General features: G+C 41.7%; 1 pseudogene; it reads left to right on the top strand.

Annotated features, from left to right (window-relative positions):
• The first annotated feature begins 1,144 nt into the window (after positions 1 to 1,144).
• Positions 1,145 to 3,384, top strand: LOC136119199 (ATM interactor pseudogene; annotated as a pseudogene).
• Positions 3,385 to 8,009: the final 4,625 nt, after the last annotated feature.

The raw sequence follows: 8,009 nt of genomic DNA, 5'->3' as shown, positions 1-8,009 counted from the left end.
TGAAAACAAATAGACAAGACAGTTGTTCTTGACTGGAGTGCTGAGATGATAACTTAGCAAAGTTTTCACAGATATACAACTTCAATTTTTGTTATAAAACAGTTATGTTCATCACATGTAATGTTGACGTGGAGCATGTTGTACAATTTCCTTCAAGTTAGATGTAAGAGGCAAAGCACAACATTAAGTTGGCTCTAGAGGAAGAAGATTCACTGGAACGTAAGAGATCACTGTCTGGGCAAGAATAGTTCTCAAACAGCTACAGTGCTGAAAGGAGACCATGCAGCTAGTGCATTAGTTATGAAGGCATTCTAGGCCCTCTGAGACGGTATAATAATTTAGAGTTATTTTAAGTTGTTTAATTCATTCAAGTTGGCTGCCCCAAATTTTAACAGAGAACCACTTCTGAAAGATCCTTTGCAGCTGATAGTAAGCTTCCTGATTGTAAAGAGGAAAAGAAAGAAAAATGAACTGTTTCGTAATCTGTTTCATAGACTAAGAAATCTGTTTCTTGGACTAAGCAGAGCTTTACATAAGATTTAGCTCTAGAATGAACCTCTTGCCCGAGGCTTTACTTGGAGGTATGTTAATCAGTAGATATGCAACAGGAAGAGATAGAGGTTTCATTTCAGGGAAGGCTTGGAAGAAATCTAGCCCCCTACCTCAAAGCTTAGAGAGGTTTTTTTTGTTTGTCTTTTTTTTCCTCAGTGCCTAGGGAGGTGATCAGTTTCTGAGAAATTAGTTCATACTAACTAAATTGCACATGAATTGGGATAGAACCAGAATACTAATTTATTCATTTGTAGTAAGAAATATTGCTGTGACATGGAGTGGAAATTCTCACATAAGGCATGATCAACACATTTTCCCTTGTGCAAGCAGGGTATACTAGATTATATTCAGAAGTCTCTTTACCAATTTACTATGAGAGATAGTCACTCTTCTACCAGGGTATCTGAAACAGGTGTGAAAGACCCAGGTGAATTTGGGCTTCAAGACACATGGCGCACCTGGTGGCCTCTGAGACGGTGGCGGCAGGGCCCGGGTCTCTGGCCTGGGGCGCCCAGGCTGTGAGGGGAGCTGCCGCCGCCTCGGGCCCATGGGGTCCCCTTCCCCCAAGGCCGCTGATAGGCAGCTGGCCGGGAAGCTCATCCCTCCATGGGTGAGCGAGCTGTCCCGGGCCGTGTGGACCAACAGCCTGTGCCCGGCGCGCGGTGGCGGCAAGATCCTGCCCAACAGCCCGGTGCTCAACACGCACCTGGTCAAGAGGCACCACCAGCAGGATGGCATAGAGAATCCAACAATAGGAAGAGATTTGAAAACTGTCCTGAGGTTCTGCTCTTGTCCGATTGAAGGTTGCCCGAGAGGCCCTGACAGACCAAGTTCTCAATTTTCTCTCAGAAAACAGCACTTTATGAAAATCCATGCGGAAAAGCAGCACAAACATAGTTAAGTGCAGCAATTCGTATGGCACTGAGTAGGACTTGAAAAGACATCCAGAGGATTGTGGCAATACCTTCCAGTGCACATGTGGCTGTCCCTATGCCAGAAGGACTGCATTTACAGTCCCACATCTACCGAACTGGCCGTGCGATCCCTGCAGAACACAGGGATCCATCTAGTAAGAAAAGGAAAATGGAAAAGTACCTGCACAACCAGAAGTTGTCCAGTAAGACCAGTGAATCACTGAGCAACCAATCAACCCCAACACCAGATGCTCAAGAGCTAGAAACTTCAGAAATAAAGCTAATGGCTTCTTTTGAAGACTCTTGCAGCTCTAATGCCAGAAAGCAGACTCTTTCAACATGTCCAGGGTATCCTCAGAAGCTCCTTTTACCAAATCCTGAAGTGCCTGTCTTTGTGCCTACAGCAGACTCCTCAACCCAGCCTGTAGTGTTGGGTGTCGATCATCAGGGCTCTGTCCCCCCAGTTCTGTGCACTTACTGCCCTTGTCCATAGGAACCCTGATCCTCGGCCTAGATTCAGAGGCTTGCTCTCTCAAGGAGAGCCTCCGTCTTTCAAAAATTGTAAATCCCGTTGCTGTTGAGCCAATTAGTACAGGTGTTCAAGTGAACTTGGGTAAAAGTCCATCTAACTCTTTACAAGAACTAGGGAACAGATGTCAAGAAAACAGCATTTCTTCAATCAATGCACAGGCAGACCTGTCTTACATCACACAACACTTTTTACTCTGCACAGTGGGCTAGCCCTGATTCCTCTGTATCACCTTGTTCATAAACTGATTTGACATTTGGTTCTCAAGTTTCCCTTCCCATTAGTGTTCATACTCAAAGTTTTTGCCCAGTTCTAAGGTAATCTCATCTATAGCTGCTCAGACTGATGTATTTATAGATCCCAGTTTCCCGTCAAGTGGGATCTCTTTTGAGAGAAACTCAGACCAGTGGAATGCGAAGTCCAACAGATGATCGAGTACAGATAGACCAAGCTGTAATGTGTGGAGACATTTTTGAGAGTGTTCATTCATCATATGATGTTTCTACAGACAAATTATAAGCAGCAGCTTAGTAGCAGAGACTGTAACTCATGGTTTGTTACCTCAGAACCACCCTAAAACTTTAAATCAAGATATTGAGAAATCTGAACCAATCATGAACTTCATTCAGCACACAAAATAGTTCACTTTCTTCACAGAACATGACAGATAATCGGACCTGAACCAGGGATTTATTAAGTGATCTGGAAAACATCTTGTCAAGTAATCTGCCTGCTCAGACACTGGACAATTGTAGTCTTCGTCTGACACAAGTAATGGACCTGACACCCAGCTCCCATCTGGCCCAACTCAGAATCCTGCAGTTGATTTTGATATTGTAGAGTTCTTTTCGGCCTCAAACATCCAGACTCAAACTGAAAAGAGTGAACTTAGCCCCATAACCACTGAGCCAGTCTTGGAATCGCTGGACATAGAGACCCAAACTGACTTCTTACTTGCAGACACCTCTGCCCAGTCCTACAGTCATAGAGGAAATTCTAACTTCTTAGGCCTTGAAATGTTTGACACGCAGACACAGAGGGACTTGAACTTCTTTTTAGACGTAGCCCTCATCTGCCTCTGGGAAGTATTCTGAAACACTCCAGCTTTTCCATGAGTATTGATTCATCTGACACAGAGACCCAAACTGAAAGAATCTCCACTGCTAAACACCTACCTGCTCTAGAAAGCAAAGTTCAGTTAAGCAGTGCAGAAACACCATGAATTCTGGCTTTGAAACTTTAGGGCGCTTATTCTTCAACAGCAATAAAACTCAGACAGCAATGGATGACTTTCTTCTGGTGGATTTGGCCTGGAACACAATGGAAACTCAATTCAGCTCTGTTGGAACCCAGTTGTGTGCAGAACTACACCCAGTCTCCAACTTCTGAAAGTGGAGTTCACATGGGGGATGGCATTTACGGTTCCCTTCTGGATTTAGAAGATGGAGAATGGGGACAACAGTATTAACTCTATTGAATGTAGTTGATGATACAGTTACTTCGATTCTTTGAGGTTCTTTGCCTTTTGCACTTATAAGCATGAAATTTGTGTAAAAATGTATGAGTGTATTATAAAGTGTAAGATGTTGATCTTGAAAAGTGATTTTTTGTGTTGCCTACATTTGCCCTTTCAGTGTAGACGTCCCTTCTTTAAAAAAAAAATGTATTTCACACCTTTAAAACCCATCTAACGGGGGACTTCCCTGGTGGTCCAGTGGGTAAGATGCAGTGCTCCCAATGCAGGGGACCTGGATTCGATCCCTGGTCAGGGAACTAGACCCTACATGCATGCCGCAACTAAAACATCCCACGTGCCACAACAAAGATCCCATGTGCCACAAAGAAAATCCCCAAGTGCAGCAACTAAGACCCAGCACAACGTAAAAAAAAAAAAAAAAAAAAACCCATCTAGCCATTTAGCTGAATCAAGCTCACCAGGACTAGTGTACAAACTTTTCAAATTTTTGAAACATTTTAGTTGACATATGACTTACTTAAATTGCACCTAAAATACTTCTGCCAGTGCTTGTTAGAAATTCCTGTTTCCGGGCTTCCCTGGTGGCGCAGTGGTTGAGAGTCCGCCTGCCGATGCAGGGGACACGGGTTAGTGCCCCGGTCCGGGAAGATCCCACATGCCGTGGAGCAGCTGGGCCCGTGAGCCATGGCCGCTGAGCCTGCACGTCCGGAGCTTCTGCTCCGCAACGGAAGAGGCCACAACAGTGAGAGGCGCGCGCACCGTAAAAAAAAAAAAAAAAAAAAAAAATGTATAAAAAGAAATTCCTGTTTCCTAATAATGTCTAAAGAAGTCTGATGCTGCACCATCAGATTTAAACACCATCAGCTTCATCTGCTTTGACATCTTACTCTTTCCTTATTTGAAGACACGAAGGAAAACTACAGCTGTCTTTAGCTTTTTTTTTTTTTTTGCAGTACGCGGGCCTCTCACTGCTGTGGCCTCTCCCGTTGCGGAGCACAGGCTCCGGACGCGCATGCTCAGTGGCCATGGCTAACGGTCCCAGCCGCTCCGTGCCATGTGGCATCCTCCCGGACCGGGGCACGAACCCGTGTCCCCTGCATCGGCAGGCAGACTCTCAACCACTGCGCCACCAGGGAAGCCCCTGTCTTTAGCTTTTGAGACAATTTTCATATGGTCAATGCCATCCCTCCTCTACGTGAACTCTTACTGATACCAGCGTTTAAGTGTATAGTACTTTCCTCACAAGACGTGTTTCTGTAAAATTCTTGCTTAAAGAAGTAGCAGCAAGCACTTAGTGTGAATAGCGATCGTTTCAGTCTAAGTGACAGTAAGTCGCCCCAACTATGGAAACGCTGGGCTGTGCAATCATGCCTATTAGCTCATACTGGAGTGTGTCCTATGAGCGTCCCCCCTACTCCCTACAAAAGGCCAGGGCGGTGCTCCAGAGCTGCTCCTCAAAGAGCACCCACCAGCTGAGTCCAAGTTTTGTCACTCTAATTGTTAAAAAAAATAAAGTAAGGAGAAAAGGAAATTCCCCACTAAATTTCAATACTATGCATAAGCTTGATAGGGCAAGAGTGCAATAAACAACTATTTTAAAGTGAATCTTCTTTTCATCCACCTCTCATTTTTTCCTTGAATGAGGAAACACATTGGTCCAGCAAGGATAGTAACTGTGCCTTGAGGATAACAATTATAGAATAGATCCATTTAAGATATGGTGTTCTGCATTTTGTTGCTTTGTTTAGAGAGGATAATACCAGTCTTCAAACGAAGTAAGGTGATGACTGATTGCTTCAGTATTCAAGAATATCTATGTTTTGAGATGGGTCTGTGGTCAAGTATGCTTTTGAGGTTTTCTGTATTTAGGAGATCCTGAGTTCTTGATTGCTGGCCAAATTTCAAGCAAGTAAGAATCAGTGCAGTCTGTAAATTTCTCTAAGTTTACCCAGAAAAATACTCTGTTCCTTCTGTGGCACATGCTTACGCTGCTGAAGGCTAAATCCTCAAAATAAAACCTAAGGGGGAGACTAATAATTCATTAAAGTATAATAAATCAGTGGTTTGCTACTAATTGCTATCCCGTAGAAGAATTGTTGGTAGTGGATAAATAATATATCCTAGGCAGATGAACTCAACCTAGTAGATAAAAGTTTGCTTTGGTCACAGCTGCCTATGAATATGGCAAAACAAACATAAAGCCTTAACTTAGAATTTCATTATGTTTTAGAGTCATCACTGCCTTAATGTTCAAACATCTATTTAAGTTCTCCTAGTAAGGAGAAATGCATGTTTGATTATGCCTTTTGTAAATATATACGCAGTGATCTATGGCTTTAAAAAATTTTTGTGTTTCTGTGACAATGTTAATCCAGCCAATTGAGTTATTTACAGAAAATTGAGGATGCAGTAGTTCTTCACGTACAAGTAAGAACTGTTTCCCCCCAAGAACCTTAGCTACCTGAATTGTTCTAAGGTTATTTGTAAGAGCTGAAACTCAGCGATTGAAGAGGAGTGAGAATTCTAAAAAAAAAAAAAAAAAGACACTTGGGGCTTCCCTAGTGGTCCAGTGGTTAAGACTCCACCTACCACTGCAAGGGGCATGGGTTCGATCTTTGGTCAGGGAAGTTCCACATGCTGGAAGGTGTGGCCAAAAACAAAAAAAAGACACTTGGCACGTGCACTAAGACTGTGAGGAAAAAGGAAACATACATATTTAAATAAGAGTCAAATAAAAACTCCAAGGGCAAATGCTCCAACCATAATCATATATTTGATATTTTGTCATGGAGCCTCTTCTTACATAGGCAGAAACTGATGCCATGGGGTTAATCATGGGCTTAATCAATCATGGGCTGTTGAAGCCCCTCCAATACAAAAATATGAGGCCAGGGAAAATGATAGTTCCCACCTAAGAGCTGAGTCCCTTCTTAACACAAATAGTTTGTACAACCAGGTAGGAAATGGAATTGAGTTTGGAACTTGATATTGACTGTTCTTTTGTTCAACTTGCTTTTTAAAATTCTTATTTTATTACTGTACCATTTACTGGTGTGTTGCCTAGGTAACATAACAAAGCAAGTGCTTTTAACTGTAAGGCAATGATGCATATCTTTGGCAATCTGTAGGGTTTCCCCAGGGCAGGCAGATAAATTATGTTGATGTTTGGGTTATTTTTCAGTTCATAATGTTGTGATAACTTGGCAAAGCATTGCATAACCTTCTGAATATTTGTATACTTCTGTTAGCTGTTTTGTCAAGTCAGGCCAGCCTGTTGTAAGGGCTTTTTAAAATAATTTTGACACCTGCATCCTTTGTAGAAAAAAATTGTGAAAGATTTTGAAATGGGCAAAAGAGATTTCTAGATATCTTTTTAACAGAATGCTGGAACCTCTGGGATTTACCTGGTCCTATAGGGCTATACAGGGTTTGTCTTTGACTAGACTATCTTACAACTCTGTAGAGATAGAAGCTAACTCTTTGGACACTGATACTGTCTATAAAAATGTAAAATTTGATTATTACTCTGTGGGTATTGACCGGTTTTGCCAATTTTGCATCCATTTGTAAATTCATTTCAGCATTCCTTACCTGACTAAAAGTATATAGCACCTTGAGTAGTTCTCTCTCTCTCTCTCTAATAAACTTTAAGTTTTAGCATAGATGTAGATTTACAGAAAAGTTGCAAAGATACCAGAGAGTTCCCATATACCCCTCACCCAGTTTCTTCTGTTATTAACATCTCAAATTACTATGGTATGTTTGTCACAACTAAGAAACCAGCACTGGTATATTAATTAAACTCCATACTTTATTCAGATTTATTAGGTTTTCTCTAAATCCTTTTTCTGTATCCCATCCAGGATACCACATTACATTTAGCTGACAAGATTCCTTAGTTCATGACAGTTTCTCACACTTTCCTTGTTTTCGATGACCTTGACAGTTTTGGGTAGTACTGGTCAGGTATATTGTAGGATGCCCCTCTATTGGGATTTGATGTTTTTCTCATGATTAGAGCAGGGTTATGGGTTTTTGAGGATGACCATAGAGATGAAGTGACCTTCTGATTACATCATATCAATGCTACATTCTGTCCACAGGTCTTATTGATGGTGATGTTGACCTTAATTACCTGACTAGGGTAGTGTGTTTGCCAAGTTTCTCCACTGTAAACTCACACACAGACCCACTTCCATGATTTAGTCTCTGGGAGCAGATCACTAAACACAGCCCATACTCAAGGGGTAGGGAGTTACGATCTACCTCCTTGGCTAGGGAGTATCTGCATAAATTATTTGGAATTCTTTATTTGAGGAGATTTGAGTTCTTTTTTGAACTGGCTGTGATATATTACTGGTTTCTTCCTTGCTGAGTTAAGTATGAATGAAATAAAAATCTTTGACACATGTTGATTTTATGTTTGTATGAGAATTGTGATTTTATTCTTTTTAAAAAATTATTCTCACATCGTTCTACCAAGAAATGTGGGAATTATTTTTATATAGTTCTTTGAAATCCATGGATAAGTGCCATA

The sequence above is a fragment of the Phocoena phocoena genome, chromosome 2 (genome assembly GCF_963924675.1).
Source record: "Phocoena phocoena chromosome 2, mPhoPho1.1, whole genome shotgun sequence".
NCBI lineage: Eukaryota > Metazoa > Chordata > Mammalia > Artiodactyla > Phocoenidae > Phocoena > Phocoena phocoena.
Note: the sequence above shows the minus strand (reverse complement) of the source record. Positions and strands in the feature narration are given on the sequence as shown.